The 8,141-nt window shown below is 44.6% G+C and overlaps 1 long non-coding RNA gene across 1 annotated transcript; it reads left to right on the forward strand.

Moving 5' to 3' along the window:
• The first annotated feature begins 1,932 nt into the window (after window positions 1-1,932).
• LOC130150751 (uncharacterized) lies at window positions 1,933-7,814 on the forward strand. The gene is made up of 3 exons (XR_008822362.1): window positions 1,933-2,085; window positions 5,260-5,403; window positions 7,410-7,814. It is a non-coding gene; the product is annotated as an uncharacterized LOC130150751 (long non-coding RNA).
• Window positions 7,815-8,141: the final 327 nt, after the last annotated feature.

The following is an 8,141-nucleotide window of genomic DNA, read 5'->3' on the forward strand; positions in this document are numbered from 1 at the left end:
GCACAAAACATACAAGTATTTTTTTAGGTAAAATTGACTCCTGATGGACGTGATTTTGGCATTTGAAGCTGGAGATAGACATGGAGGCGAGTATGAGGTGGTGTGGCACAAGAAGCTCGGCACCTAAGCGCTTGCAGTGAAAGGCTCAACTCCAGGGTTGTAGTTGCCAGTGTGCTGCATTTCTGCTGCGTGGTCAGTATGTAACAATGTTCTAGCCAAAAAATTTTGTCAACTCACTTCTGGAGAACCTAACAGAAAATACTTTCATCCTGAAGTGAAGAACAGACCTCTTGCCTCTTTTGTTGTTTGTTTGGGGGTTTTTTTAATACTATTTTTGAGGGAAGAAAGAAATGAGAGATGATTGTGAAAGACAGCAGTAGAGAGGATCATCTGTCTTATCCAAGTTTCGTCATAGATAATTCTGTCCTCAGCTCAATCTAGGAGATTTAAATTTAACCTTGTCCTGTTCTTTCTCTTCCCCACCCCACGCTTGGATTGAAGGTAGGAAACTCCTATGGCACCTCAGAGATTGCAAAACAAGTGGCTTCTCGGGTTTCTGTGATGTTTAGGATGAATTCTGCTCCTGTTTGCATTCTAGACCTTGCCTCTCATGATTACAGATTGTTTGCCCATGTTTGCAGATTGCTTGGCTGTATAGTAGGGCAGTATTTAACACATTTTAGTGTGTTTTATTGTTATTCACAAAGCCTCAGGTTAGAAGTTGAGAGCTAGTAGGGTATAACATGTGCTGTTTGTCTTCAATAACATTGTTGAATTGCTTGAATGCTGCTGAATAGCACTATCTGTTGCCAGAGCTGGTTGTACTTTGCTGGAAGAGCTGCTCCATTGTATGGTTTGCCTTTGCTGGCTGCACCAAAGAAAATTATTAAAACTTGAAAGCTGACATGTGCTTTGTGTGGGAGGAAAAATGAGATTTACCTCCAGTATGTCCAAGAGGAATAGAGTGTACTGCACTGCAAAGCTGCTCATGCAGATTAATCCTTCCATTACGCATCTTGCTGCTCATCTGCCGAGGAAGGAAAAGGGGGTTGCTGACCCTGCTCCTTGCTGGCCTTCTGTAGCAAAGGCAGGCAAAAACAGAGTCCATTCGGAGGGGGGAGGGGGGGGAGGTGAACTTTCAGGATAGGAGTAATCCTGCACAGGTGTCTGTTGAAAAACACGGTCATTGCCATCAGTGGAATTATTTTTCCATCACATGTGAAAACATTTCTCAATTGATGAGCATGGGACAGGAGAGCACAGAGCCATGGGAGGGTGGAAGCTCTTTAGGAGGCCAGCACTGCTTATCCCAGTTGGGGCTTAGATCTTTTTTTCATTTGGTTTTGGTGTGGGTTTTTTTGTGTGGGTCTTTTTTTTTTTTTTTTTTTTTTTTAACCCAATATGATTCAAAGCAGTGTGTTAGATCAGGTCAGGCAGGTTATCTAAATCAGTTGTTCTCTTACAATTGTTTAATCACCTAATCTAAAAAGCTGAATTCTGTGTCTACAAAGGCAGCTTCACATGGTGGGGTAGAAGATGCTTTTTGCATAACAGACCTCTCTGCCTCTTGCAGGTTTTTTTTGAGGCAGAAACCTCTCTTGCTTTTAGGGCATGCTCCGACAGCATAGATTGCAGAGTCCTCATCAAAGAGTGTTTTCATAGTATTGGAGAGGGGTCAGGTCCATCTCTTGCAAATAAAGCTGTGCATGACCGCGTGGTCCGCACGGAGCTGTACCTTAGACCTAGTGTAAAACTTCACAAGTGTGTAACATCAGGATATAATTTACTTAATAATAGCTCACAGGTTTTGATAATACTAGATAAAATAGGTTTGCTTTAGGATTCCATAAACAACAGGAGAAGAACTCACTTTGAACTGCTGCTATGCCATGCAATCAATAAGCTGCCTAGTACAGATCTCTGTTCTTTCAGTTCGTGTTTGAAAGAAATGGACTCTAGAACTTTCTGGAAAATAACTAAATAGAGATCTGTCTACCTTTCTATTTAGCTAACGACAGTTTTCTCTGCTGTTGTAGCCATGTGGTTTATCTGTCAAAACAGCTGGGAGCACAGACACTTTTTAAGGTAAGGGGCAAAAGCTTGTGCAGAGATAGATTTATTTCTGTGTCGCGCAGTCAGGGAGGTACCGGTGCAGCTACTGTGGCGGGGGGAGATGCTGTGGTTTGGTGGTGGTCCAGACCAGAAAGCTCAGTGAGACAAGGGTCTGCCTCCGTGGCTAACAGCGAGGGAGATGTACAAGCGATAGCAAGAGCAGGGCAAAAACTATCTGTGAGAGGTTCCCAGATGCACATCTCTGGCACCTTAGCAGATCCTGCCGTAGCACTTGCACAGCAGAGCCTGGCTCACGGGGGTGCTATCGCCGCAGTAATGAACCAGACAGTTCTCATCATCCCCTCGGCCCTGTCAGTGGTGGGAGTCTGCATTTTTACAATCACAGGCTGAAGGTTCAGATGTATATTCTTTCGGAGCTAGAACTGTCTGAGTAGGGATTTTTTTCTTGCAAAATACCCCATGACCCAGTGGTTTTCATTTGCAGTGCTGCTCGCTGTGATTTTTTTAAAGCAGCTGAAGAAAATAGTAGGTGTGTCAAGGCTGCTGGTATTTTTGCTTGGATTTTGGCTGCCTAAGGCCAATATGCTAGGTTGTAACTGAGTCAGAAACAACTTAAAAGTTACATTTTTACTGGTCACACTGAGAACAGCTCCTCAGAGGAGCAGATCTTAACAACAGGGAAATCCTCTTCACAATGTTGTATTTGTAGCTTTCTATGGCCAAACACCAGCTGGGTACACGTGCGCTGGGCTTGGGGTCATCTGTGCTGAAAGGGCCTGGGATCAAACCCTGCCAGCCCCAGCGCAGTGGGATCGGCCCCAGTTTACCCGTAGGAAAACACATTTTTCTGACTTGACCCAGTGCTCCGCTCACACTGGGAGAATTGCGGTGCTGTCTTGGTGCTTGTTCTCCAGCACGTCACAAGGCACATTGGTCTTATTCGTAGTCATGGCTGATCAACTCTGTGCGCTTACATCCACATATGGAGGACGCAGGGTTCCCCGCATTCCCCACCCCCACCCCCCACCCTCGGATTTACTTAGAATTAGAGACAAATGCCAACCAGGCTTTGGCAGGCTTCACTGTGACTTCCTTACTCAAAATTGCTGCTTTACAATTTTTGGCTTGGCCTTTCTGATCTTTATCTGTGATGGACAAAAGATTCCACCGTGTCTGGGTGGATTAAATATGCGATAGAGCCCCATGAAGTGTCCTCTTATCTCAGCTGAGTGATGGCATGTGTAGGCCCAGAGCTGCTGTTTTGAAGAAAAAATCTCCCTTTCCTGTTGTTCTTGGGAATTTTGTTGTTCTTCTAATGTCCTTGAGGATCTGTGGTGACTTGCTGATGTGAATCTTTCTGTGAAGCACTGCCTTTCATGAGTGCTGATGTGAGAAAACTAATATAATGGATTTTTCTCATCAACTTTTCTTGTGCACATATCCATGTGGTCCTAAGGCTTAGAGTCACCCATTGCGTACAAAATAAATGTCTTCCTTTCTCCTGAATTATTATTCCTAGCTTTGCTTTGTGGCTGTGAATCAAAAAATACTTTGACAGCACACTTTTGTAGTTTTTGGAGTCCCCAGACTACAGCAGGCAACGTATGAGGTTTTTACAACTTTTTCACAAAAGACTACAGCTTTTTATCTCCCTGTTGCACTTATACTCTTTCTATACTATTTTGAAGGATACAAGCTGGAGACTTCGCATACTGCTTTCAAAACTCTTAAAGTTTTATTTATCAAGAATAAAGCAAAATGTTCCATAAAAACTGAAATATTGTATTTAGCATTGGAGGATGAAGTGGGAATATTTTCTCCTTTCCTCATAAGCAGGGAAGAGGACAAAGAAATGGAGAAAGGAGTAATAATTCTTATGTCCTCATTGCTTTTCTCTGGAGCAAATAAATACAAGCTTTATCTAAAGCTGAAAGGGAAACATTCAGGGAACTCTTTTTGTGATGGAGTGGCCTGTTGGCAAAGGTGTTTGACCTTTTAAAAGAGAAAGCTGACTGCAGACCTCATAGGTCCCATCTGCAAGATGTTACCTGCTCCTGTAGCATGCCACAAAGGATGTTAATTTGTGAAGCTGAGCAGCCTGATCACATGCCCCTTCTCCTGGAGGAGTCTCTCTTGTTCTTGCTGAGAGAGAGGAGGCTCAGTCTGAGGAGCCAGAGGGCAGTGCCTATATTATTTATGTTTGGTGTATTGTGTTTTTTCTGTATTTTTAGTGTATTTCGGTGTGTGCCTGGCAGAGGAAAGAGGCTGGGCACTGGCAGGTGGCAGCCGAGCCCTGCTCACCTTTGTGGCCAGGGACCGGGCAGGGTAGGAGCTGAAGCAGAGGGACTTATACATGATCCAACAGAAATCAAATTACAATCTGAATATTTTGAACCTTAGCCTGGAGGAAAGGCACACTGGGACTGGAAATGAGGATAGGGTCAATGCTGTTGTGTGTAGAAAAGCTGCATCCTCTTGCTGGGGGAGATGCTTTCAGACTATGCTGTCTGCATTGTATACTGCTCATACATAATTGATGGGGTTAATTTTTTTCTTTGGTGTCATGATAGCATTATAGTGGATTAAAACCCTGGATGAACTTGAGGCCTTTGTTTTAATATGGGCAAAATTTTTGTTCGATGCTGTGTCAGAATGTTAATGACTTGAAAGTGCTCCCTGTTGTGTTGAATGCTGCTGGGGAAAAAATGCTCTAGTCAGGTAAATATATGTTGAATCAAGTGAAGGGGCAGTTTGGTGGGAGGAAAGAAAATAACCAAGTGGTTTGTTTCAGTGTCAGACATTTCAGAGGTGAAAGTGAAATCCATGGAGTTACATGGAATGGAAAATTAAGTTGCAAGAAGGAAGTATTTGTAAAGTGATTGAGGCAAAAGATTATGTCTGAATTCAGGACACCCCAGGGATGTGGTGGGATAGTATTTTTATATTGCTGCCACCACCAGCACCAAAACCTGCTAGGCCATTTCAGTGTGATCTTTATTTCACAGATTTGGCATGCTTTTGCAAGGCAGAGTGAATTACTTGGACTGGCAAGAATAGATGTTGTTGATACATATGGTTGTATTTTAGGCAGGTTTCTTACTAGAACTTGGCTTAATGATATCACCAAATAATCTCCCAGTGCCACCAACAGTTATGATTTCAGCCTCTGCTTCCTGGTTTGTACAGCTGAATCCCTCCCCTTGAACTGAGCCTGAGCTGTCCTTCCTCCGCCCATCTACCACTTCACCACAGCTTTCATCCTGCCTACACAGGCTCTTCCCACCCCCTGCCCCGAGGAGTTAGCTTTCTAGTTGCATTGGAAAATCAGAGGTGAGTGAAAGAGCGTGGCCTGATCACTGTGGAAATATGCTTTTGTCAGTTGTAAAGGCCTGTGCAGTTTTTAGGGTGGTTTTAGTCATGGACTTCCTTCATCCAAGGCAACAAATAAAGACTTCAAAGCATTGTGTTAAGAAACTTGACTCTTTGCAGCAAGAACTGTCCCAGGCATTTACCTCTCCAGTTGCTTTCCAGAAGCTAGAGGGATTTAGGTGAGTTGCCACAGGGCAGTTACCTAGTATTGTATACACTGGAAGAAGGGGGGAGGAAAAGTCAAAGTCATCTGTTAACTGGAGAGCACAATGACCTTAAACTCATTTATCCTGTCCTGACAGATCTTAATGCTCTGTCATTTTCTGTTGGAGAGACGTGCAGTTCTGGTAGGCAGAGGACAGGGAAAAACGAGGTAGCCTCACCCTGCTGGGGCACATCAGCCACGGAAGGACACGCTTGTCAAAAGGCTTCTTGCAGCACTGCTCTACAAATGTAATTAATGTTAAAATTGCATTAATGAATCTTGACTGTCCCTTCCTAGCTGCGTGGGTGGCTAATCTGATGTGTGATACGATGCCTGGGCATGAAGCTAGGCGTTCCAATGCCACACAAAACCATCCGATTGCCCTTGGGAGGGGCTTGGCAGCAGCAATGCCATGGCAGAGCCTCCCCAGGCCCTGCTCAGCCAGCTGCCCTTAAGAGCAGAGGCACTGGAAGTGTCCAAAGGGCTGGCTGCGGCCCACAATAGCAACTTCTCCTGCCCGGGGCTTCCTCCTGGCCTGCTCTCCTTCCCAGGCATCTCTCAGGCACAGGCTGGAAGAACTGCGCTCTGCTGTTTCCTGCAGCCCTCTTTGCTGAGGGGTCCCTGGGCCCCTTGGCCACTATATAACCAGGAGTAAAGCTGGGACCTGTGGTGTGAGGATGATGGGTCTCATTAGACGACGAGCGCCTGCAAGCTGGGCCACGTGGTTAGTGGTGCACACTTGCCCAGCATCCAGCTGGCTCTACCCTGTGGTACATAGTGGAGCACAGGGCATACGGTGTGGTTTGGTTTATGTGAAGAGACCCTGAATGGCTCCTCAAGAAGGTTTGAGGGCTACCAAGCCCAACAGCATGAGCTCTGCAACCCTCCAGCTGCCTTAGTTTGGTTCAGATCCTGTCATAAACCTTTCCCAGGTGTCTCAAGCTGTATAGAAAAGGGAACATGCACTTGATTTTACAGCAAAATATGGTCCTTTTGTCTGTCTCACTATCAGTGAAATGGGGATAACATCTGACCACACTTCCTGAGAGGAGAGGCCTTTATAAAAATAATTTCCTTGTTCAGTGCTTTGGGGTCAATGCAAACGCTATGTGAATGTGACCTGCTTTTAAGCTTGAAGAGTAAGCCAGTTCAGTGAAGGCTTTTGGAGCAATCACTGCTGACACAATGCCATCAGCTTGCAGAGACATGGCCAAATCAAGTTCAGGGCAGGTTACAGCAAATAAAGTCCATTACTGACAGCCTACAAAGCAGGTGTACTTTCATTGCCCCCTCTGCCCTGGTGGTACTTCCTGATAAGATGAAGCAGGAATTGCTCCAATCTAGACACAGCTGCAGAAGTCCCCTAGTCCACTGAGCATGTAGTGGGAGATGTGAACCCAGCATGTCTCCTGTTTTTTCTAACCACAGGTGGAGGTGCTTAGAAAAGCCCAGCATCATCACCAGGAGAGGTTCTGAATAACCTGGGATGGCAGTTCAATGTCGGTCTTCTCTGGGTGATGATGCAACTTGTGGCTGGGGGAGTGTGCTCAGCCCTCTCAGCTGATGTGGGACCTTTAGGAGACCTCCTGAACCTCAACAACTCTGGCCAGAGATGTTATAAGCCCAGGAATTACCCCTGTGATGGCTGCTTTGATAAGCCAGGCTGAGTTGTTTGATGCAATTGGCTACATCTGGACAGGAGTCTATGCTGTACCAGCACCATTACAACTAGTAATGATTTATTCCTGCCCTGTCTTGCAAGGAGTCTGGTAAGAGAAGCCAAAATCTGCAAGGACTGTGAAAGCTGCCTTCCTCCTGGTCTCCTACTGATTGTCCCTTGTGTGATGTTGCATCTTATGTTGAGTTTGTATTTCTGTGTGTTGTTGCAGTGATCACTACTATGGAATATAAGCAAAAAATGCAAGTACAGTTTGAACTCAGTTATGTTTGTTTTCAGTAGAAGAGTCCCTGGAAAGGTGAGTTTGGCATGCTGGTTAAGCAGAAGACGTCGGAGATCTTCTTACTAGCTCTTTTATTGAGAAAAGATCTGGCAGGAATGAGGACAGTCTTTATCAAACTCTTTATTTTATAGTTCTGCTCTCTAATGTTGATTATTTAAAAAGATGTGAACAGAAAAGGAAGAAAGGGCCTCCTTTCCTTTTCCTACTGTCACTGTACGATCCCCTTTTTTTTTTTTTTTTTTTGCCATGGTAATAGGTGGAAACCTTAAGCTTTAAACACTTTTCAATGGAAAGCAAATGCGAAGTTCCTGTTTTAGCTTCCCATGTGTCACTTCACTAGGAGTGGTACTAGGCAGAAAAGGAGAGAAAATACACATAATGGAAAAATTTTCCTTCTCAATGGTTGGAGTTATTTGTGCAAAATAAGGGCATAATTTTTCTCTCTGCTTTTCAGTCTTAGAATATGAGGTTGGGGTGAGGGGGAGTCAACTGGCTGAACTAATTCTCCTCAGGAGAGAATTAGTAACTTTACA

This window comes from Falco biarmicus, chromosome 5, assembly GCF_023638135.1.
Source record: "Falco biarmicus isolate bFalBia1 chromosome 5, bFalBia1.pri, whole genome shotgun sequence".
In the NCBI taxonomy this organism is placed as follows: Eukaryota; Metazoa; Chordata; class Aves; order Falconiformes; family Falconidae; genus Falco; species Falco biarmicus.